Source organism: Schistocerca serialis, unplaced genomic scaffold (assembly GCF_023864345.2).
Source record: "Schistocerca serialis cubense isolate TAMUIC-IGC-003099 unplaced genomic scaffold, iqSchSeri2.2 HiC_scaffold_849, whole genome shotgun sequence".
NCBI lineage: Eukaryota > Metazoa > Arthropoda > Insecta > Orthoptera > Acrididae > Schistocerca > Schistocerca serialis.
The window spans coordinates 10506820-10533117 of record NW_026048462.1 but is presented as its reverse complement, the minus strand read 5'-3'; the positions used below and the strand labels follow the sequence as shown (position 1 = coordinate 10533117).

The window sequence follows — 26298 nt, the reverse complement described above, 5'->3', positions numbered from 1 at the left end:
CGCTCCCTCACATTGACGAATTAACACAGAAATTGCGTCGCTATGAAATACTATGGGTTCTATGACTTCTCTTTCTAAATCGAGTAATGTTTCTATGGAAACGAGAGGATTTTCTTTAGGAGGCGAGTATCGCTTTTCTGATTCACTATTCCTTATTTACTGCATCCCTCGCTCCCTCACTTTGACGAATTAACACAGAAATTGACTCGGTATGAAATACTATGGATTCCACGCATTCTCCTTCCAGTCGAGTATCGTTTCTATGGAAATGAAAGGATTTTATTTTGGGAGTCGAGAATAACTTTTACGATGCACTATTCCGTCGTTACTGCATCCCTAGTTCCCTCACTTTGACGAATTAACACAGAAATTAAGTTGCTATGGAATACTATGGGTTCTATGACTACTCCTTCTAAATCGAGTAACGTTTCTATGGAAACGACAGGATTTACTTTTGGGAGGCGAGGATCTCCTTTCCGATGCACTATTCCTTCTTACTCCATCCCTCGCACCCTCACATCGACGAAATAACACAGGAATTGCGTCGCTATGAAATACTACGGGTTCTATAGCATCTCCTTCTAAATCGAGTAAAGTGTCTATGGAAACGACAGGATTTTCTCTTGGGATACGACTACCTCCTTTCCGATGCACTATTTCTTTCTTACTGCTCCCCTCGCTCCCTCACTTTGACGAATCAACTCAGATATTGCGACGCTATGAACTACTAAGGGTTCTATGACTTCTCTTTCTAAATCGAGTAACGTTTCTATGGATGCGAGAGGATTTTCTTTTGGGAGGCAAGTATGTCTTTTCCTATGCACTATCCCTTCTTCACTGTTCCCTCTCTCCCTCACATTGACGAATTAACACAGAAATTGCGTCGCTATGAAATCCTATGGGTTCTATGAATTCTCCTTCTAAATCGAGTAACGTTTCTATGGAAGAGACAGGATATTCTTTTGGGAGGCGAGTATCTCTTTTCTGATGCACTATTCCTTCTTTAATGCATCCCTCACTCCCTCACTTCGACGTATTAACACAGAAATTGCGTCGCTATGTGATACAATGGGTTCTCAGACTTCTCCTTGTAAATCGAGTAACGTTTCTATGGAAACGACAGGTTTTCTCTTGGGAGGCGAGTATCTCTTTTCTGATGCATTATTCTTTCTTTACTGTATCCCTCGCTCCCTCACATTGACAAAATAACACGTCTGGTTTCCTTGCCTTCTCCTTCTGAATCGAGTAACATTGCCACGGCAAAGACAGGATTTTCTTTTGGGAGTCGAATATCTCTTTTCCGATGCATTATTCCTTCTTTACTGCATACCTCGCCCCCGCGCATTGACGAATTAACACAGAAATAGCGTCGCTATGAAATACTCAGGGTTCCATGCCCTCCCCTTCTGAATCGAGTAACGTATCTATGGCAACGACAGGATTTTGCTTTGGGAGTCGAGTATGTCTTTTCCGATGTATTATTCCTTCTTTGTAGCATCCCTCGCTCCCTCACAATTAAGAATTAACACAGAAATGCGTCGCTATGAAATACTCTGGGTTCTATGCCTTCTCCACCTGAATCGAGTACCGTTTCGACGGAAACGATAGAGTTTTCGTTTGTAAGTCATTTCTATTCCAATGCATTCTTCCTTCTTTACTGCATCCCTCGCTCCCTCACATTGACGAATTAACAAAGAAATTGCGCCGCTATGAAATACTCCGGTTTCCATGACTTCTGCTTCGGAATCGAGTAATGTTTCTACGGAAACGAAATGATTTACTTTTGGGTGTCCAGTATCTCTTTTCCTTTGCATTATTCCTTCTTTATTGCATCCCTCGCTCCCTCAAATTGACGAATTAACACAGAAATTCCGTCGCTATGAAATATTCTGGGTTCCATGCCTTCTCCTTCTGAATAGAGTATCATTTATACAGCAACGACAGGATTTCCTTTTGGGAGTCGAGTATTTCTTTTCTGATGCATTATTCCTTTTTAACTGTGTCCCTCGCACCTTCAAACTGACAAATTAACACATACATTGCGTAGCTAGGAAATACTCTGGGTTCCATGCCTCCTCCTTTTGAATCGAGTAACGTTTTTTTACGGCAACGACAGGATTTTCTTTTAGGATTCGAGTATCTCTTTTCTGATGCATTATTCCTTCTTAAATGTGTCCCTCGCACCTTCACATTGTCGAATCAACACAGAAATTGCGTCGCTATGAAATATTTTGGGTTCCATGCCTTCTCCCTCGCAATCGAGTAACGTTTCTACGGCAACGACAGGATTTTCTTTTGGGCGTGGAGTATCTCTTTTCCGATGCATTATTCCTTCTTTACTGCATTCCTCGCTCACTCACATTGACGAATTAACACAGAAATTGCGTCGCTATGAAATACTCTGGGTTCTATGCCATCTCCATCTGAATCGAGTAACGTTGTTGTATTGCTAGAGAAGGCCGAAATGCACGCGTCAAACTCACGCAGGCTGGCGTGAGGTCTGAAACAGGATACGGAATGAATGCTATAAAATAAAGTACGTAGCTGCTGGAATACTTAACTTTAATCCATCATTTTTATACATCGTTCTTGACGGTACGTTATAAAGAACATAAACTGTTAATGGCGCCTTGCTAGGTCGTAGCCATTGACTTAGCTGAAGGCTATTCTAACTGTCTTCTCGGCAAATGCGAAGGGCTTCGTCAGTGTAGTCGCTAGAAAAGTCGTCCGTACAACTGGGGCGAGTGCTAGTAAGTCTCTCGAGACCTGCCGTATGGTGGCGCTCGGTCTGCTATCACTGACAGTGGCGACACGCGGGTCCGATATGTACTAATGGACCGCGGCCGATTTAAAGCTACCACCTAGCAAGTGTGCTGTCTGGCGGTGACACCACAAACGTTCCTACGGAAACGATAGGATTTTCGTTTGGGAGTCATCTCTTATCCGATGCATTATTCCTTCTTTACTGCATCATCGCTCCCTCACATTGACAGATTAACTCAGACACTGCGTCGCTATGAATTACTCTGGGTTCCATGCCTTCTCCTTCTGAATCGAGTAACGTATCTCCGGCAATGACAGTATTTTCTTTTGGGAGTCGAGTATCTCCTTTCTGATGCATTATTCCTTCTTAACTATGTCCGTCGCACCCTCACATTGAAGAATCTACACAGAAATTGCGTAGCTATGAAATACTCTCGGTTACATGTCTTCTCATTCTGAATCGAGTAACGTTTCTACGGCAACGACAGGATTTCTTTTGGGAGTCGAGTATCTCTTTTCCAGTGCATTATTCCTTCTTTACTGCATCCCTCGCTCCCTCGCATTGACAACTTAACACAAAAATTGCGTCGCTATGAAACACTCTGGGTTCTACGCCTTCTCCTTCTGAATCGAGTAACGTTTCTACGGAAACGACAGGATTTCCTTTTGGGAGTCGAGTATCTCTGTTCCGATGCATTATTCCTTCTTTACTGCATCATTCGCTCCCTCATATTGACGAATTAACACAGAAATTGCGTCGCTATGAAATACTCTTGATTCCATGCCTTCTCCTTCGGAATCGAGTAACGTTTCTACAGCAATGACAGGATTTTCTTTTGGGAGTCGAATATCTCTTTTCTGATGCATTATTCCTTCTTAACCGTGTCCCTCTCTAGCGTTAAAAGGTTTTTTGCTTTTCACATTTAACCAAAAATAACATTGATGATGATAATTTATGGCAATGTTTGCTGACAAGATAAAGAATGCAACCTTTAACACTAGATTGCGTACTCATGGCAGTTCTCCTTGGCCGTTTTTTGGTACGAGTTGGAAAGAGAGAAAAATTAATGAATGATCGCTGATGCGTCGGTTCTCGATTGTGTTCAGGAGATGTACAGATTGATTGCGCGAAAATAGTTTCTCAAATGACCTCTTAACCCGGATTGCTTTCCCGCAATCAGACTCTTCAATGAAATTACCTAAGGGACCTATTTGAATAATAAAAAAAAATTGGAAATGAATGCAAAACAGTGAAATTTTGTAAAACAAGTTGTAAGATCGGAAATTCAACACATTAATGGTCTCCCAAATACAATCGAGACACCGCGATAAAGAGCGAACCTGTAACAAAGTTCATTTAAACAAATACATTACTTGTGGTTAATTTAAAGAAAAGAATAAGTATAGAGTTTCTGTACAGTGAAGCATCAATATATTCTCAAAGAACAAAGGCGTTAAACTATAAAAATTAAAAAATTTTTCAGTGAATACAAAACTTCCATTTTTTATGTTTTTCTCATACATGGAGCAGTCCAACTATCGCTGCTTTTGTATGTGTGGTATTTTGTAAAAATTAAATGTCCTGGCGAGCGCGTAAGAATTTTTTATCGTCACAAGGTTTACAAAAGCGTTTTCTTTCTTGATGATAACGTGGTTTTTCACACTAAAAGAAATATAACTTGTAGCGGTACTACACAACACGTCTTAACAAGTCGGCGACCAAACATCAAAAGTAATGAAGTACATGTTAACATATCGGCGACCAGAAGTACAAATAACTATAAAGACTCTAGAATTTTCCTATCAAATGATAAATTGTTATTTCTTCTGTTTCGCAGCTTCTTGCTATCAAGCGCTGCGGCAATGATTTTAAATATCTGCGACCAGCGAGTCATAGTGTTTAAAAGTACTTTTTAAACGCTGGCCGCGCGTCTTGGTATAAGCGCACATTATAGATTTCGTTCCCTTACTCTCGTGTTGTCATGCTTATCATCATTACAAACTACAGCTCGGTGGCTGTCCTTTTCTCATATGCAAAATGTCTGAAATCCAATAATATCACATTGCTTCCCGCGTGAGGAGCGATGACTCCGTCAGGATCATCGCGACTCACGCGTAGTCGTGATATTATTGCTTTCGTGGAACAAGTTAGTATTACTTGCAAAAATTCTTTACAATAGATTTTACACACTACATCAGGCAAAGTGGTTAACATACACAGTATCAGGTAAGTATATTCGTACGACCGAAATTGATAGTAACTTGTCCGTAGGGTAACTACATGACAATTGAACTGTGCTCTTTCTAATGTATTGTACAAGGATAACAAAAGTTCATTTCTCGGTAAAAGATAATGAAATTAAGATAAAGATACACATACATAGATACATTATACATGGCATAATAAATATTAAAAAATAACAAAGAAATAAATTGCTTGACTTCGCAGAAAATCTGGGTGCTGTGTACACTCGTGGAAAAAATATGTTACAAAAAAATTGACATTCTTGTTTTACAATGATATATTACAGGAATATTTTTGTCTTTGTTTCGTCGAAGATTTCTTGCAGTAAATACGTAGCACTTTACATATTTGTGGCTTTCATGACCTGCAAAAAAAAATGTTTCACTACACTTGGGTAGGTATGAGTTGCACTGGGAGTGGTAGAACTTCGGGTATAAATGATAGCACTGCGCTTGAGTGGGGAAATTGATTACACTTTCACAGTGGAGGAAAAGTAGGGCATCACTTTCACTGTGGAAGTTGGAGTAGTTGTCGGGGTGTGATGTTGCGTTGGAAATACGTCGTTGGTCAGGAACTGGAAGATTGGTTCTGCAACATGTTGAGCCGTATGGTGGCGGTCTCTATTTCACTTGACACATGTCCGTGCTTCCATTTATGTTTTCGTACATGAAAAATACAGTAAAAAAAATCTGTATTAGAATGTGCTTACTTACTAATAACTTAGTCTAAAAGAAAATTGGATTAGGTAAGGATAACAATTGTTTATGTACATAAGGTCTCATTCTCTTAGGAATGCTCAGTTCTCATATTTATCTATTTTCTGGTTTTATTTGGTTCGACACGTTTTCGTCATTACTCGGCCTGGTCAGTAAATTCGGTAGCAACTGTCAAAATCGAGCTTAAGACTCTTCCGACTAGAGTCTTTAAAATTTCACAAGGTACATGAGTGCTTAATTCATTGCTTTATCATATTTTATTTTGAATGCATTTCAAACACATTTGGCATTCGCGCTCGTTGTGCAAAGAAAAATTGATTGTTGAGCGCTCAGCGTACACAGTGTTACGTCCGTTGGTCACAATCACGTGACAATAACTTGAGAGTTCCACAACGCTAGCAGCAGTATTCTGCGAGAAGCAGAGCGTTTGGTGTCTACTAGCTGTGGTGTGAGTTTTTACACAGTTTTTCATCGACTCTGGATTACGGAAGCAGCCAGATGCGACGACTCCCGCAGCTGTTTCGAAGAATGTGTCCGTGGAAAGGCGTGCAGTACCGTTTGTGGTAAGTACAATACTTATTCACTTTCACTCTTCGGCTTTCTACATCGTGGTTTCGTGGTACAAGTACTTATAACAACGCGGTATTTCACACGTGTCCTTGGAGTTATCACCTTTTCAGTTCACACGTTATTATTAATTCGTGTTCACCTTTTGTTTGGTCGTCATGGTAAGGGTCACACACACCACTTTTATACGTGTCCATTAATTACTTGTCTATAGTCGTTTCACACGCAGCAGCATATACGTGTCCATTTATTACTGACTGCATTATTACTACAAAGTACAGTTAACAGTTAGTATATATATATATATATTTAGATTTTAGACATTATATATATATATATATATATATATATATATATATATATATATCATGTCTAAAAATTATTTACAAAGAAATATTTAGTCTCTGTGACTACAAGGCCTGACGAAAAGCGTTCTCTTGTTCGTAGTTTGTGCTTCCAAGGCACTTTAGGTTTACACTTTGTTCGAAATCTTGTTATTCTTTTCTTTTTACAATAGTTACTCTTTTCTCAAGTTCAGCTCTTTAATTTTCTCTCTATTGCGTCGTTAGTTTGAAGACATAGTCAATGTGGCTTCGTTTACGTGATGAACAGTTCGTGTTCAAACTACCATTAGGGAAATTGGGAAGCTTGGTGTTCCCTGTAATGCAATTGCACATAACAAATCTTAATTGAACTCGCAATTTGCGGAGAATAAGCATAGCCCGTCGACAACCAATGTGTCACGACTATCCATTCGTATAGCCTGTATGTACCAATCATGCAACCAGCTCGTAAAATTCACTTCTCTACTGGATAAGGTAGGATGGTAAGGATACTGGTTAGAGGAAAACAGAAAAGACTTTTATGGAGTGAAGAGATTTGAAGACACAGTGTTAGTAACGTATGATATATAAATTATTATCTCCTGAGTTTTTCATGACAAATAGTATAATTAAATCGATACAGTAGTTTCAGTGTCGCCTGATCCAGCTCTCTAAACAATTTTCTATGCATATATGAAATTACTTAAACCATGCATTAGCAGTGAACTGTGTCTGTTAACTATCTTCTGTTCCATGTATCGTAAAATTGGTTTTCTAAAAAAAAATCGTCATACCTCGAGGACCTGAAATAGATATTTCTAGTACTAAATTAGTTTATTTATAAATGATCTTTGTAAGTATTTCAGCTGCACTATGCCGTAAAATTCTTATGTGCGTATACGGTTTTCTCCGTATTATAATAAAATAATTGAGTTGCGCACTTCTTTCCTGCTACCTAGATCGTTATTGACTTACTTGATTCTTATATGCTAAGCTGCTCCTTTTTGCCTGTTGCGTTTCATAGGTGGCCTCATAAAATTTGCTGTCACACACTCCTTATGCATAACATAACATTTACCTCATTAGAGTAAGCGACGTTAACCATTTTTTTTTCGAGCAATCATTCTGGTCTGAATGATAATTTTTATTTATTTCATTCAAGAGGAGAGAGCTTTGCTATACTTAAAACTAGTGATAGCAGGTGGCACTTAGCACTACTATAATATTTATTTGTCAGCTCTTTCGGCTGTGGCCGTTCATGGCTCAATTAACTTAAAACTAACTTACATCTAAGGCAAATCTTCGTCTCCTACAATAAATGTGTTTTACTTCAGGTGCTCATATAAATTACTTACCTTGTTGTGGCAGGTCGACAGGCTGTTTGTCCTGTGCATTACTCTTACATACGTTGGTACTTCACACATAGTATGACAACTTATAGTGTGTGTATATTTTATTTTAGCAACTTAACAGATATTTTCAATGGTTGACTCTGTATTTCTTCAAGTCTGCGTGATGAAACAATCCTTTTATTCGTCCAGATACAGGGTCAGCTAATAGATAGCAACCAATGTGCGGCTTTCTTAATATAATATATGGTCCTTCATACAAGTGCTGCCACATGCGATTCTTATGATGAATCAAAGATGGTTTGAAGTGGGTCTGTAATAGCACTCGTTCATTTATACGATACGATAAGACTTTGCTAATGTGTTTGTCATGCGCCTTTTTTCTAAGGATGGCATGAGTGGTTAAAGATATGAGAGCTTGTCTTAACTTGTCGTCTAATTTTACTTCAGGCTGTTGTAATTTCGGTCCGCAGCTTCCCCGTGGAGGCCTAAATGGTTTTCCGACTGGGGTGGAGCTGAAATGTAAGTTATTTTTACTTTACTAGTATTTTGCGATCTACCAGGTCGAAAATTCGCGTTCGTATCCCATACGACTTGTGCATCACTTGATTGCGTGTTATTTGACATCGCGTTTGGTGCTTGGTTCGCCTGTGTGTAAAAAATAGTCGGATTTCCTTGGCTATTATGACCAGCGGTGTCAGGAAAAGCATCCGACGAATTGTCCTGACTATTGTTCCTGAACTGTTGGTTGGGTTGGTGAGAAAATGTCGCATTTTTCGGCTGTGAAAAATTTATTTGTTGAGATGGAGTGAAGTGACTCGGCTGACTGTACTGTTGTGGTCCGTTATAATTGTTCCATTTCTTTCCCTTGTGACGATTTCCATTATTCGTGTTGTTGTTCTGGTACTGGTAATTACCGTTGTGATTTATCGGTAAATTACCATATTGTTGCTGTGTGTTTTGATAAATCGGATTGTATCTATTCTGGTGTGGATATTTGTTATATTGTTTTCCATTACGGCTGTTGAAACTGTTATGATTGCCGTAAGGCTGAGCGTTTGGTTGTCCCGTGTTATGTTGGTACGACATTCCATTGACGCAATTTGTTATGTGCTGCTGCGGAGCGGGCGGTCCATTATTATAATTATTCCGCGCGCTCGCACGCACATCCTCATAGATCATATCCAAATTGTCAAGAACAGAAAGAAAGGCTTCTAGGTCTTCTTCACTCACATTAACTAGTTTTTCTCTTATTGACACAGGAAGTTTTGACTTTAAGATCATGATTACATCTTTGGTTGAAATGGGCGTGTCCCAATACTGAATTTTACGTAGATATTTTTCAAAATAACGTCTCAAACCTCCTCCTTTGGTGTTGAAAGGTTCGGCGTTGTAAATCTCCTTTCGGAGTCTTTGTTGTATACCTGAACTCCACAATTTATTCAAAAAATGCTTTTCAAAATCTGCATAGGTGTGACATTTGTCTATTATTTCTGTACCCCAAATTGATCCTTCACCGTGTACATAGCCTAAGATGAACTGTATCCGCTGCCTGTCGTTCCATGATTCTGGTAAAGCGCCTGTGAATGATTTTAGAAATACCATTGGATGTATATTTCGTTTTTCAGATATAAAAGGCTGAAAAACTCTGTGTTTTAGCACACTCTCGTCTCGCAGTAGTTCAACGAGAGTTAGTTGATCGGCATGACTACGTGACGTAGAAGTTTCGCCACGCGAATTGTTTACTGTTGGTGAGAATTGTATCTGACACTCGGGATATTGACGATTATCGTGTTCTGGCGGTAGCGAATACTCACTTTGATTGTCACCTTGCAATTCCGTAACTTGTCGTTTCAGTTGATCTATATCATTGCTTAGCTGACGTTTCCATTCCGGAAGATCGTGGCTAAATGCTCGTCTGATTTCACCTAATTCACTGGTTTAAGTGTGACCAGAAGTACCGGGTGCGGTTAAGATTTCTGCTGTAGCAGATTTAACCGTACCCTTTAGTTCAGCGTGTACCTTGCTGCCAATGTACTGTTCTTTGGATTGCATCCACTCTTCAAATTCCTTATTAAGTGTATTGCTTATACCGGTGTTGACATCTGCGATCTTCTTCTAATAATTTCCGGGTATGCAGCCGGATCCCGTCGACATTCTGCCACGATATTTCGGCCCAGAGACGTCCGGCCATCATCAGGTGAGTACACAACTACTGAAGAGCCCTGGTGCAGTCGCGGTATTTATGCCGAATCTCGCGCATGTGAAATGTACTGGCATCCTACAGCGCATGCGTCAGGTGTTGACATGCGCAGCATAGCCGAGTTGTACGTGCTGCCCTCGGTGGTGGAAATAAAGGCTCATCTAGTCATTGAGTATCGAATGACACTGTTGATTCCGCTGTGATTGTATAATTTTAATAACAGGATTCCAATTTTTATCCAGCTGAAAGCCGTTGTCATGATTTATAAGATTATTGGCAAGACATATTTCCACTGATTCCTTGATTACGGAATCCCAAAAACCGGAAACCGGGGATAAAATTTTTGTTACATTGTATTCCATTGAATGTCCCAAAGAAATACAGTGCTCTGCTACTGCCGAATTTGACGGTTGCCGCAGACGGGTGTATCTTTCATGTTCTATACATCGTTCATGGACAGTTCTTGTCGTCTGGCCAATATATGCAGAGCCACATTCACAGGGAATTTTGTAGACGCCTGCCTTCTTCAGTTGTAAATCGTCTTTAACGGATGCCAGTACATTTCATATGCGCGAGATTCGGCGTAAATACCGCGACTGCACCAGGGCTCTTCAGTAGTTGTGTACTCACCTGATGATGGCCGGACGTCTCTGGGCCGAAATATCGTGGCAGAATGTCGACGGGATCCGGCTGCATACCCGGAAATTATTAGAAGAAGAAATACGCCGGGAAAATTTCAGAAGTCACATCTGCGATCTTTTTGTCAATATTGACATCGGATATTTGCTGAGCAAGGTCTTCAACTCGCTCGCCAACGTGGTTGACACTTTCTGTCAATTGGCTTACTCTCTTTGAAACATCGCTGTAATGTTTCAAAGAGTCACTCGCAGTTGATTTACACACATCTATTTGGGCCTGCATATCTATGAACTTGCTACCAATATTGGTCTCTGAGTACTGTTTGTGATCCTTCTCAATCAACCATCACAGTCGATATATCGAAGAACATCTGACAAGGCATCAAGACAAAATGCGTTAGAAATACTGGCGAAATATCTAGCGGCGGTGGCGTGAGGGAGTTGCAAATACTGGTTTCATACCACGTTCCTTAGCTGACTCACTTTCTAAATTCGGTGATCTTATAACGAGGATGCGTCGTCGGCGACGTTTAACCGCACTGTTGACCTGATAATATACACTCTGGCAATCACCATCTACAGTACATTCAGTGTTGCGGTATTTGTCTGGATAAAAAAAAAACCACGTCATTCGTATGTAATGTCATACCTCGATTTATAAAGCCAGTACAGCTTTAGCATGGATACTTGTGTGCACCTGTAGGACCAAGACTGCTTTTGATAGTAATATGTTCATGTTCCTTAACATATGGCGGTTTGTAAGACGATTACGTCTCTCCTTCTAAGACACATTGGTACCGCTAGCAAGAAAAAGTTATGAAACATGTCCACCTGTCGTTGATTCTCAGTCAGTATTATTTCGTATCGCCGGCGAACAAAAAAAAAAAAAAAAAAAAAAAAAAAAAAATGGTTCAAATGGCTCTGAGCACTATTGGGCTTAACTGCTGTGGTCATCAGTCCTCTAGAACTTAGAACTACTTAAACCTAACTAACCTAAGGACATCACACACGCCCATCCCCGAGGCAGGATTCGAACCTGCGACCGTAACTGTCGCGCGGTTCCAGACTGTAGCGCCTAGAACCGCACGGCCACTCCGGCCGGCGCCAGCGAACATTTATTGGCGAAGCATTCTACATAGCAGTAGGGGATGCGTGATAGGTTCGCCATGAGCATCAGGCTTATAAAGTATGTGTTTGTGTTCCGACATGTGCAAAGGAAATGGCTATGTCCAGTCTCCAGGAAGGTCTGGATTTGACGTGGAATACTGTGGTAGCAAAGGGGAGAGTATGTGAAGTCATAAGAATGCTATAGATATTTCTATTTCAAGAGCCACAGTCGTCAGCAGGATGTAGTTCCCACCCTTGGCTCACTGTCGAATGTCGTTCCAACTGAGACCACGATCGTAACATTTAATTGTAAGTATGTTGTTGTTGTTGTGGTCTTCAGTCCTGAGACTGGTTTGATGCAGCTCTCCATGCTACTCTATCCTGTGCAAGCTTCTTCATCTCCCAGTACCTACTGCAACCTACATCCTTCTGAATCTGCTTAGTGTATTCATCTCTTGGTCTCCCTCTACGATTTTTACCCTCCACGCTGCCCTACAATACTAAATTGGTGATCCCTTGATGCCTCAGAACATGTCCTACTAACCGATCCCTTCTTCTGGTCAGGTTGTGCCACAAACTTCTCTTCTCCCCAATCCTATTCAATACTTCCTCATTAGTTATGTGATCTACCCATCTAATCTTCAGCATTCTTCTGTAGCACCACATGTCGAAATCTTCTATTCTCTTCTTGTCCAAACTATTTATCGTCCATGTTTCACTTCCATACATGGCTACACTCCATACAAATAGTTTCAGAAATGACTTCCTGACACTTAAATCTATACTCGATGTTAACAAATTTCTCTTCTTCAGAAACGCTTTCCTTGCCATTGCCAGTCTACATTTTATATCCTCTCTACTTCGACCGTCATCAGTTATTTTGCTACCCAAATAGCAAAACTCCTTTACTACTTTAACTGTCTCCTTTCCTAATCTAATTCCTTCAGTATCACCCGACTTAATTCGACTACATTCCATTATCCTCGTTTTGCTTTTGTTGATGTTCATCTTATATCCTCCTTTCAAGACACTGTCTATTCCATTCAACTGCTCTTCCAAGTCCTTTGCTGTCTCTGACAGAATTACAATGTCATCGGCGAACCTCAAAGTTTTTATTTCTTCTCCATGGATTTTAATACCTACTCCGAAATTTTCTTTTGTTTCCTTTACTGCTTGCTCAATATACAGATTGAATAACATCAGGGAGAGGCTACAACCCTGTCTTACTCCCTTCCCAACCACTGCTTCCCTTTTTTGTCCCTCGACTCTTATAACTGCCATCTGGTTTCTGTACAAATTGTAAATAGCCTTTCGCTCCCTGTATTTTACCCATGCCACCTTTAGAATTTGAAAGAGAGTATTCCAGTCAACATTGTCAAACGCTTTCTCTAAGTCTACAAATGCTAGAAAGGTAGGTTTGCCTTTCCTTAATCTTTCTTCTAAGATAAGTCGTAAGGTCAGTATTGCCTCACGTCTTCCAGTGTTTCTATGGAATCCAAACTGATCTTCCCCGAGGTCGGCTTCTACTAGTTTTTCCATTCGTCTGTAAAGAATTCGTGTTAGTATTTTGCAGCTGTGGCTTATTAAACTGATTGTTCGGTAAATTTCACATCTGTCAACACCTGCTTTCTTTGGGACTGGAATTATTATATTCTTCTTGAAGTCTGAGGGTATTTCGTCTGTTTCATACATCTTGCTCACCAGATGGTAGAGTTTTGTCAGGACTGGCCCTCCCAAGGCCGTCAGTAGTTCCAATGGAATGTTGTCTACTCCCGGGGCCTTGGTTCGACTCAGGTCTTTCAGTGCTCTGTCAAACTCTTCACGCAGTATCGTATCTCCCATTTCATCTTCATCTACATCCTCTTCCATTTCCATAATATTGTCCTCAAGTACATCGCCCTTGTATAGACCCTCTATATACTCCTTCCACCTTTCTGTATTCGCTTCTTTGCTTAGAACTGGGTTTCCATCTGAGCTCTTGATATTCATACATGTGGTTCTGTTATCTCCAAAGGTCTCTTTAATTTTCCTGTAGGCAGTATCTATCTTACCCCTAGTGAGATAAGCCTCTACATCCTTACATTTGTCCTCTAGCCATCCCTGCTTAGCCATTTTGCACTTCCTGTCGATATCATTTTTGAGACGTTTGTATTCCTTTTTGCCTGCTTCATTTACAGCATTTTTATATTTTCTCCTTTCGTCAATTAAATTCAATATATCTTCTGTTACCCAAGGATTTCTACTAGCCCTCGTCCTTTTACCTACTTGATCCTCTGATGCCTTCACTACTTCATCCCTCAAAGCTACCCATTCTTCTTCTACTGTATTTCTTTCCCCCATTCCTGTCAATTGTTCCCTTATGCTCTCCCTGAAACTCTGTACAACCTCTGGTTCTTTCAGTTTATCCAGGTCCCATCTCCTTAAATTCCCACCTTTTTGCAGTTTCTTCAGTTTTAATCTACAGGTCATAACCAATAGATTGTGGTCAGAGTCCACTTCTGCCCCTGGAAATGTCTTACAATTTTAAACCTGGTTCCTAAATCTCTGTCTTACCATTATATAATCTATCTGATACCTTTTAGTACCTCCAGGGTTCTTCCATGTATACAACCTTCTTTCATTGTTCTTAAACCAAGTGTTAGCTATGATTATGTTGTGCTCTGTGCAAAATTCTACCAGGCGGCTTCCTCTTTCATTTCTTAGCCCCAATCCATATTCACCTACTACGTTTCCTTCTCTCCCTTTTCCTACACTCGAATTCCAGTCACCCATGACTATTAAATTTTCGTCTCCCTTCACTATCTGAATAATTTCTTTTATTTCATCATACATTTCTTCAATTTCTTCGTCATCTGCAGAGCTAGTTGGCATATAAACTTGTACTACTGTAGTAGGTGTGGGCTTCGTATCTATCTTGGCCACAATAATGCGTTCACTATGCTGTTTGTAGTAGCTTACCCGCATTCCTATTTTCCTATTCATTATTAAACCTACTCCTGCATTACCCCGTATTTGATTTTGTGTTTATAACCCTGTAGTCACCTGACCAGAAGTCTTGTTCCTCCTGCCACCGAACTTCACTAATTCCCACTATATCTAACTTTAACCTCTCTATTTCGCTTTTTAAATTTTCTAACCCACCTGCGCGATTAAGGGATCCGACATTCCACGCTCCGATCCGTAGAACGCCAGTTTTCTTTCTCCTGATAACGACATCCTCTTGAGTAGTCCCCGCCCGGAGATCCGAATGGGGGACTATTTTACCTCCGGAATATTTTACCCAAGAGGACGCCATCATCATTTAATCATACAGTAAAGCTGCATGCCCTCGGGAAAAATTACGGCTGTAGTTTCCCCTTGCTTTCAGCCGTTCGCAGTACCAGCACAGCAAGGCCGTTTTGGTTATTGTTACAAGGCCAGATCAGTCAATCATCCAGACTGTTGCCCTTGCAACTACTGAAAAGGCTGCTGCCCCTCTTCAGGAACCACACGTTAGTCTGGCCTCTCAACAGATACCCCTCCATTGTGGTTGCACTTACGGTACGGCTATCTGTATCGCTGAGCCACGCAATCCTCCCCACCAATGGCAAGGTCCATGGTTCAGGGGGGGGGGGGATTGTAAATATAGCGATCAAATACATATGTGACCGACGTCTTAGGATAATGATTCTACCTAGGCGTGCAGTGCTGGTGGCCTGTAGTGGGAATTATTCACGTTTACATATAACGGTAGGAGCTGTCCGAATGGAGAGGCCTGTTGGGGTGCAGGAATGTAGCTGACTTAACTGTGTACACAGCCGAATAGCGACCTAATACTTAGTATGACAGCTTTCCTGATCTTGTGGAAATTTGAGAAGATTCAATATGGACGTGTGTTTGTGCTGGTCCATTATTGCCACCCATGTAAACTGTTTAGCTGACTGGTTCTTCACATTTCGCGTCTTTATTTAGTAGAGAGAACATCGATTGTGGTGTGTGCATCTAGCAGGTGGAAGACACGTTTACTGGTTCTCTAGACGTGAGAAACACCTTAGTTGACTCTGTAAACTATTGGGATGATTTAGAATCTGGTACATAACCGACATAAGTGTTCGCGAGTGGAAATATCAGTTTCCTCTATTTTTTTTTCGAGTTACTTTTCTGTAAAGGTCTTCACAGATGGCATAAGTTTCTAGTTTCTCTACGGTTTACAGCATGCTGCACCTAGCTAAAATTTTGGGTTTCTAGAGAAATAATTTCCAGTCTATATCTTTGGAATAATGTCACACGAGTAATACTGCTATGCAAGCGGTATTGCTGTTTGCTTGATGTCGGGAAGTACCGTGAAAATAGTATGATATTCTACCAAACTATGCGAAATTACATATGTTCTTGTAATCTCAGAGTGTGGAGATGAATGTACTAAAGCAAGCAGGTTGGGCCTGAAACAGTAATGCCTTTGTGCCGAAGGGAGCCGATCCAGAATATGTAGATCAGTTATGTCACATGAGTGATACTTCCATGCAAGCGATATTGCTGTCTGCTTGATATCAAGAAGTACCATGAAAATAGTCTGATATTCTACCAAACTATTTATCTTGTAATCCCACAGTCTGCAGATGTGTGTAAGAAAGCAAACAGGTTGTGTTGGAAAGAGTAATGCCTTTTTGCCGAAGAGAGCCGATCCTGAATTTGTAGATCAGTTGTGAGATTGACTTCAATCCACTGAATGTGCTCTGGTCATGCGTTGGTTGTCCATAACCGCCCTCGTTGGAAATATCTAGTGCCGTGAATATACCTACAGTGCATGTGCTCATGCTATCTGTCTTCACAGTATATGTACGTGTGATGGAAAAGGGGTTATTTTGTATCGTGCAGGATATGAATTGTTTGTTTACTACACTGACATAGTACGCAGTGATATATTGCTGAGTTGGAGATCAAATGGCTCTGAGCACTATGGGACTAAACTGCTGAGGTCATCAGTCCCCTAGAACCTAGAACTACTTAAACCTAACTAACCTAAAGACATCACACACATCCATGCCCGAGGCAGGCTTCGAAACTGCAACCGTAGCGGTCGTGTGGTTCCAGACTGTAGCACCTAGAACCACTCAGCTACTCCGGCCGGCAGTTGGATATCAGTTTCAAGCTCTAATATTCAAGCTCTTGTCCTCATTGAGAGAGCAGTGTAACTGAGTAAGAGTCTTTCCGTACCTGACGATATGCAGAGCACCTTGCAAGGTTTAATTGTCGGTGCAATATGGCGACCTGTGTAAAATAGTTCTTGCTGCTGAAACTATCGTCTGCAGAAAGAAAAAAAAGGCAGACTGTTCTTCCACACTGGCGGCATTAGTAATTCGGCGGGTAAATTCGATAAGAGCCAATCATAATTCTTCATTCACTCACCAGACATCATTTGTGCTGGAATATAGGTGTCTCTACACAGTGGTGAGAACGTTTGCGTATGTTGAAAGCAGTACATGTAACACAAGATGGGTGGGATGTGTTGTTAGGACCGAGAGGAAGAATGCATTCGATGTTATTCTGCACTATTTCTGTAAGCAGGTCCTGTTAGGGCAACCATTTCCATGCAGACAAGTTGAGACATCACAGAAGCTCCTACAAAAGCAAGTGTTACCTATTTCAGAGGCACTATACAATTACCGGGAGGTTGACTTGGTTCTTATTTTACATAGCTATGTGACATCACTATAACACTGAGAACCTCTTTAGATGCACTTGCGATGGCGTGTAGCTATGCGTATGCAATTCACAGTCATGTGTCAGCCACACTGGACACTTAAGCACGACTATACCCAGCTCGAATGTCCCGGTAGAATCACGAGGAAGAGAAAGCAGCCTGTTCCATTCTGGGAAACAATGGAACGGATTTCAGCATCTGTGAGGGTGAGTCCCTCTGCAAATTGATGTTCATTCCTGTTCAGTCACGGCAGCAATTTTGCCCAGGTCAACATGTATTTCCAGAGGAATTTCTCACAAGTATGAAAGGGATGCCACTGCCTCATATTTGCGGGATCCAAATGTGCACCTGTGCATGACTCGGCAGCTGATGGTCGCCTCATCCCTTTGCGGGGGCTGCCGGTGGAACCCAACTCCTGGGAGCGTGTGTGATAGCATCCTGTGCGGCCCAGTAGACAGGGGGTGGTGGGCAGTGCATGCGCTCATTCTTTGCGTGTCTGTTGTATTATTTTGTGGGCTGACCTGTAGGCCATGCTATGCATTACTTAGACAGTTTACAAGTAGTGAGCGTGCCTGCAGAGCGTTTTACATGCGTTAATTTGATAATTTACGAGTTGTTTTCGTGTCTGCACTTCAGTGTACTGCACTATTTCGGTGATTTATGAGTAGTTTACAGGTCTATGAGCTGTGTGTTGCATTATTTTGGTAATTTACGAGTTGTTTGCATATCTGTACATCAGTGTACTGCATTATTTCCGAGTAGTTTGCAGGTCTGCAGACCGTTTATTGTGACTCCAAGCACATCAGGGCGAGTACTTCTTTTATCATTGTGATACATGAATTACGTGAAATCTGTCCCTAAATAAATTGTTCCAAAATAAATAAAGTACACTCCTTCCTCTCTCCAACAGCCCAGTGCAGGCTGAGCCATTTTCCCACCATTTTCCCCTCCAGACCACCGTCTTGGATTATGTCATAGGAGGGACGATAGCACTCTGTGGTGGCAGTATTGTGTACTAGGGCAGTTGGACTCCAGACTTCATGGTGGACACACTGGATGGCAGTACTGCCTCAAATTGTTTAAATAATGACAGCATGCAAAATAAAGACTTACGTCCATCCTATGCGGCAGAGGCCAAGTCCTTTTCCCACCAATTCCTAGGAATAGGTGGTGGTCAGATGACTTAGGTTAGTGGAGGTAGCCCAAGTGACCTATTTTCCTGCCACTTTCTTAGGTTAGTAGAGGTATCCATGGTGTGTTGCAGCGTTCTGATGGAATTTGAATTTCCCACCATTTTGTGGGGGAGGGGAGAGGATGGGGTGGAGAGAAGAGGGTTAGGTTAGTGGAGGTAGCCCAATTAACATAATCTTGCCGCCAAAATTCAAATTTCCAGCCAAAAGCGGTCATTTTCGATAGTGGTACTCGTGTCATCATCTGACATCATGTATGCCATCTTGGATGATGTCATCACCACCATGTTGGTCACATCTGGCAACAATGGACAGTGGGGCAGAACGAAGTTTGCTCTACTTCTTTTCTGGCCATCCAGGACTGCCCTGCCACATGGAAAGTCATGGAATTGAAGTCAGTTCTCAGGAAGATGAGACATTGTATCCGATTTTTCCCAGCACACCTCGTGTCGTTGCTCTATTCCATCGGTTGTGAATGGACAATGTGTCTTTTGTTTGGACCAAAGATTGTCAGGATGCATTCCAGTAACCTATAAATGCCTTTTTGAGTGACAGGTGACTTTCTCTTTTAGATCCTGTTAAGCCAGTGGTTTTTGCAGTGGACACCTCTTCGTAGAGAATCAGACCTGTATTCTCGCACATATTTGCTTTACAGCAAAGTCCGAGCACTTTGGCTTCCAAGACTCAATGTAACTATTCCCAGATCAATAACGATGCACTCACTATTATCTATGGCATGAAAAAGTTTCACCATTATCTGTCTGGTCGGAAGTCTTACCTAGTGATGGACCAGAAGGTAGGTCAGTCTTTGATTCATCCATCGAAACCTCTTCCGTCGTGTACGGCTCAGAAGCTGCAACTCTGGGCTTTGTTATTGTCACAATATCAGTACGAGGTATTGTACCGATCCATGTCGAAGCATGCTGACGCCTTCTCTCGGCTTCCTATTGGTTCTGATTCTGAATTCGACGCTACTGCCGCATCTTGTTGTCAGACAGATGCGCGGGGCACTGAACTCTTACTGAATTTTCCACTGCACTATAGGAAAACTGGTCAGGCCACAGAACCAGAGCCTGACAGGTACCTTTTGTTGCACTGCATCTGTACTGCTTGGCCTCCTTCTGTGAAAAACATTCAGAATTTCTTTGTGTGCCACTATTTTGTCGTCAGCATAACCTCTCCGTCCAAGATGCTGTGACTTTATTAGGAAATGACTGGAAAGTAGGATGTGCTTATTTCTAAAGTGCTGCAAAAAGCTCCTACAAGAACATTCAGGAATTGGAAACACGAAACATGTAGCGTGCCGGCACTTACATGGACTGGTATGCACGCCCATATTCAACAGATGATGTTCACAGACTTGCACATAGGGTGAAACCCTCCTCGCCCCTTAGCAAACGTTTTCAGCTTGGCCAAAGTCTCAGTCTCCATGGCATCATGTGCATATTGACTCTGCTCGTCCCTTTTGGAACGCTAGTTGGCTTACTGTAGACAATTCTTTTACCAAATATCCGTTTGCAGTGCCCATGAACTTGACTACGTTGCGTAGTCCCATTCAGCCTTTGTCATCAATTTTCTCCTTGGAAGGTTAGCCAGAAGTGTGGCTCACAGGCAACTGACCACAGTTTACAGCTTAGAACTTCGAATAATCTTGTATAGTCTGTAGTATCACTCACCATACCACTGTTCCGTTTCATCATTAGTTGAATGAAGAACCTGAATGATTTGTGCATACATTCAAGATAGTTTTGTTTGTGGGGGGTTGAAGGGACCAGACTACAAAGGCAATCAGTCCCTTTTTTCACGACCATGAAACACCCACAAGGAACAAAAACAAGCAACAGAGATGACAAGGGACGACACAGGACAAGAAAGGCACAGACATAGACCAGACAAAAGGATTAAAAGCACAAAGTGGTTGGTGGACCATGGAAACAAAAAAGGAAAAGCCAACCACAAAGAGGCACACCAAAACCCCAAAGGCCAGACGCAACACAAAATCGGACAAACCCTCAGATTGAGCGATAAAAATCCCACACTCGAATAAAACTCAAAACTAAGCCTGCCATTGCAGCATCATCCGTAAAAACAGCAGGGAGAGTATCAGGCAGCACAAACGTCTGCCTGAGTGCCTTTGAAAGTGGACAGTCCAACAAAATTTGGACATCTGTCAACACTAATCCACAGCAACATAGAGCCAATCTCCAGGGCCAAGGCACTGATAGCCTGTTTGGGCAGCCTGTCAACAATGTTCAATACCTGGGATGCCGACATGACCCGCGGTCCACACAAAAACCATGAAATGGCTACAACTGGCAAGAGTATGGATGGACTCCAGGATAGCCATCACCAGACAAGAGCGAGGAAAACACTGATCAATAGCTTGTAAAAGGCTCAGAGAGTCACCAAAGATGACGAAGAACTCACCTAATGAGAGCAGATATACTATAGGGCGTGAGAGATGGCTACGTACTCTGCAGTGAAAACACTGCAGCCATCTGGCAATGAGCCTTGTTGAGAATGATCCCCAAGAGTAATAGCATAATCAGCTCGAACAGCAACCATCGTCAGTATAGACCACGTCAGAGCTACAAAACGTGGCAAGGATGGAAAGAAAGCAGCAGCAGTGGGTCTCAGGAGCGACTGAGTCCTTCGTGCCCTGTGCCAAATCCAGCTGAAGGCAAGGACGGGGCACACACCATGGGCGTATACGTATATGGGCCCAGAAAACAGGTGGAAGAGAGAAGAATTCAAGCCCAAAAAAAAAGAGCCCGGATGTGAACTGTGATGGTACACTCTGACCAGGGCCACCATTCGGGAAGATGGACGACCGAGTTGCGGAACAGGAGACGGTAATTTTGATGTCTGGGCAAGCTACAAACATGTGCAGCATAAGCGGCCAGTAGTCATCGGCGCCGGATCCGCAATGGCGGGGCACCAGCCTCCACAACGAGTATGCTGTTTACAGGGCTTATGCCGAAAGTTCCAGTTTTGAGTAGGATCTCGCAGTGAAGTATGGGGTCAAGCAATTGCAACACGGAAGGCGATGACAAACTATAAGGCAGGCTCGCATAATCGAGACAGGATTGAATCAGTGCCTGATACAGTCGGAGAAGGGTAGACCGATCGGCACCACAGCTGGTGTGATGCAAGCAACGAATAACGTTAAGATGACACCAACACGTTTGTTTAATCTGCCAAATATGAGAGAGCCAAGTCAACTGGGCATCAACAAGCCCAAAAACCGATGCATCTCCACCATGGCAAGAGGTTCACTGTCAAGATAAAGCTGTGGGTCAGCGTGAACAGTACGATGCCAACAGAAATGCATGACACAGGTCTTGGCAGTCGAGAACTGGAAGCCGTCTATGATGGCCAAAGACTGCACCCTGCGGATAGCGCCCTGTAGCTGCCGTTCAGCAACTGCAGTGCCAGTGGAGCTATAGTAAGGCAAAAGTCATCAACATACAAATAAGCCAATACAGACGTTCCCACAGCTGCAGCTAGCCCATTGACACCAACTAAAAAGAGGCATACACACAAGACAGAGCCTTGTGGGACCCCATTCTCCTGGCCTTAGGAGGGACTATGGGAAGGACCAACGTCCACATGGAATGGATGAAGCGACAGAAAATTTTGAATAAAAGTCGGAAGTGGGTCCCTTAAACCCCACCCATGAAGCGTGGTGGGGATGTGATGTCACCATGTTGTATCGTATGCCTTCTGCATGTCAAAAAAGATGGCAACCTGTCGGCGGGAAAATGCTGTACACATGGCTAACTCCAGGCAGACCAGATTATCGTTGACATAGCGGTCCTTGCGGAACACACCCTGGACTGTAGCCAAAAGGCCCCAAGATTAAAGTAGCCATCTCAACCTCTGGCTCACCATACATTTGAGCAATATGCATGGAACATTGGTGAGGCTAATGGGGCGGTAGCTGTCCACCTCCAGTGAGTTCTTGCCAGGTTTCGGCATGGGGATAATGACGCTTTCCTGCCATTGTGATGGGAACTCACCCTCAACCCAGATACAGTTGAAAAGTCTTGGTGGCGTCGCTGGCAGTTAACTGAGAGGTGTTTAAGCATCTGATAGTGGATGCCATCTGGCCCAGGATCCATATCAGGGCAAGCAGCTAAGGCACTTTGGAATTCCCAGTCACTGAATGGAGCATTGTACGATTTGAGGTGCAGTGTATGGAATGAAAAGCTCTGACGTTCCAACCACTCTTGCAGGGAGTGGAGGGCCTGTGGGTAATTTATAAAAGCAAAAATCTGAGTGTAATGCTCTGCTAAGATTTCTGCAATTGTGTTGGTGTCAGTACAGTCTGCTCGATTCAGGGAAACCCAGGTACCCCTAATCTTGGTCCAAACGTGAGATGGAGAGGTATGGATGCCAGTGGTGGAGGCATACCATTCCCAGCACTCCTGCTTCCGTCAGGGAATGAGGCATCGGGCTCTGGCATGGAGCCACTTAAACTCAATGAGGTGGTACAGTGATGGGTGCCACTTATGACGTTAGAGAGCCCGCCTGTAATAGCAAATCGCCTCAGAGATCTCTGGTGACCAGGCACAGTTCTCTGCAGAAACGATGCTGGTGGTGACTGTGTGAACCACCACATCAATGGCATCATGAGAAAGAGGCTCAATAGTGGCAATGGAGGCAAACAAGTTCCAGTCAGCCTTATTCAAAGCCCATCTGGGTAGGCGCCCAAGTGTGTGACACTGGGGTAGTGACAGAAAGATCGGAAAGTGGGCACTACCGCACAAGTCATGCACACTCCACCAGACAGGGGGTAGAAGGCCAGGGCTGCAGACCAAAAGGCCAATGGATGAGTACGTGCCATGCACCACACTGAAATGTGAGGAGGCACCATTATTCAAGATAGAATGGTCGAGCTATGCCAACACTCGTTCAACGACAGTGCCTTGGGCTGTTGCCACCAATCCACCCCACAAAGGGTTAATGGCGTTAAAGTCGCCCAGTAATAGAAAAGGTGGTGGCAGCTGGGCTAACAGCGCTGCCATAGATGCTGTAGGACATCACCATCCAGTGGAAGATAGAGGCTGCAGATAGTAACAGCCTGAGGCGTCCACACCCTAACAGCAACAGCTTGTAAAGGTGTTTGAAGAGGGACACACTCGCTGTAAAGAGAGTTAAGGACATAGACGCAGACAACACCAGATAGCCTCTCATAAGCTGCCCGATTCTTGTAATAACCCCAATACCCATGGAGGACAGGGGTTCACATCACCGGAAACCAAGTTTCCTGGAGGGCAATGCAGAAGAAAAGTTGAAGGCTGAGAAGTTCTCAGAGCTCAGCAAAATGGTGGAAAAACCACCGCAATTCTACTGGAGGATAATAGCATTGTGAGGCTGGGAAGGCAATGAACATTCAATGAGGCAGTTTACACCTCAGAGTCACCTCCTGCCACCAACGTATTGCTTGAACAGTCTGTATCTATTGTGTCTGAGGGTTCAGTGAGATCCAGGTCCACAGCGGACACCAGAATCTTCACCTCATCCTCAGACACAGAACTTGTAGGCAGCGGTGGTGTAGGTGCCATTGCAGTGCCTTGGATCTGGGTGATATTTTGCTTTTTTGGTTTCTCTCACTGCCCCTTAGGTTGATCACACTGGGACTGAAGAGGACCGTGAAGCCCTACAACCAGCTACCTGTGGTTGCTTCAGCCACTGGTGGGTCAGCTCTACCACCGGTAACAACCTCAGAAGGGAGTGACCCAAGGGAACCCTTCCTAGTGAGAGGAGCCAAAGAAGTAATATGCTTCTCTGGCTCGAAAGTGGGGATGTATGTCCCTGATGGTGAAGGTGGGGGGGGGGGGGTGTTACTGCTCCCAATGTCGGTGGTGCAGGAGCAACAGGAAGGGTTGTGCCCCCACCCCCCATGGGTGAGGTGGCAGGTGTAGTCTTACAGCTCGGAGAGCCGACTGGAATTCGCTTAACTGATGAGGGTATCACTGTTGTCGTTGCGGTGGCATAAGAGGAAGTCGTTTGCACAGGATGGAGTCGTTCCAATTTCCTCTTAGCCTCAGTGTAGGTCAGTCGGTCCAGGGTCTTACATTCCATGATTTTCCCCTCTTTCTGTGAAATTCTTGAGTCCGGCCAGCAAGGTGAATGATGCTCTTTGCAGTTGACATAGATGGGAGGCGGGGCACATGGAATATTGGGATGTGATGGGCGTCTGCAAGATCGACATGTCAGGCTGGAAGTACAACACAATGACATACAGACGAACTTCCAGTATTTAAAGCACCACATCGGGGGAGGGATATAGGGCCTGATGTCACAGCAGTAGACAGTCACCTTGACCTCCTAAGGCATGGCCCTTGAAGGCCATGATGAAGGTGCCGGTGGCAACCTGATTATCCCTCATACACCGATGAACGAGCAGGACAAAATGAACACCTCGCCGCTCCAAATTGGCGCGCAGCTCGTCTTCAGACTGCAAAAGAAGGTCCCTGTTGAATATAATGCCCTGGACCATATTTAAGCTCTTGTGGGCCATGATGGTAACAGAAATATCCCCCAACCTGTTACAAGCGAGTAATGCCAGTGACTGGGCAGATGGTGCTCTTTTTATCAAAACTGCCTTTGAGCGCATTTTGGACAAGCCCTCCATCTCCCAAAACTTGTCTTCTAAATGCTCTAGAAGGAACTGAGACTTCATCGTCATGAAAGACTCTCCATCAGCTCTCGTACAAACCAGGTACTGGGGCGAATAAGTCTCGCTGCCATTTTTTAGCCTTTTGCTCCTCCCATGGTGTGGCCAGCGAGGGGAACGATTTTGGGTCATACTTCTGTGCATTGAACTGAGCCCTAGAACGCTTACAGACTGCTGATGTCTGACCACCAGCAAGAGATGATCTACCATGCTTCATTGACGGCGATCCGCCCGGATGCCACCCAATCCGTCCAAGAGCCCTCCCCACAGGCGCCATGCAGCCTCAGCAAGGGACACCTGGCAGGATGGTCATTGCTGGGAGTCTCAGTGCCCCAGGGAGATAGGGATCTACTCCTCGGCGTACGTGGGGGGTGAACATCACAGTCATCAGCAGAGCGATCCCTAGGTCTACAACCAGCTGGGTACATGGCAGCCCCACCACAACAGACCGTCTACCGTGCTGGATAACAGGTGCAAAGAAGACCACGGTCGTCGTCGGCGCAGAAGGCGAGACTGCATAGTGGATGGGGGAAACCGCACCCAGGAATGTAGCCTCACTCAAGAGATGGAGAATGAGCAGGGCTGCAATGGGACGACGAGAAACGGGGCTTATGATCTCATTGCCCTATGGACACGATGCACCGTGCAAGGCGCCCTTCCCCAATTGGCACGCTCTTCAGGAAAATTACCTAATATGAAGGTCAAGCCCTACTGGGGGACCATGACATAAAGGCCGAAACGTGTGAGACTCCTTTTAGTCGCCTCTTAAGACAGGCAGGAATACCGCCTATTCTAACCTCCGGACCCGCAGTGGGATACATTCAAGCAACAC

At 43.4% G+C, this 26298-nt stretch overlaps 1 long non-coding RNA gene across 1 annotated transcript in view; it reads left to right on the top strand.

Annotated features, from left to right (window-relative positions):
* The first annotated feature begins 6209 nt into the window (after positions 1 to 6209).
* LOC126452323 (uncharacterized) overlaps positions 6210 to 26298 on the top strand; it is a 727731-nt gene continuing 707642 nt past the window's right edge. The window contains exon 1 of the long non-coding RNA XR_007584615.1: positions 6210 to 6287. This is a non-coding gene — a long non-coding RNA (uncharacterized LOC126452323). The remainder of the gene's footprint in view (positions 6288 to 26298) is intronic.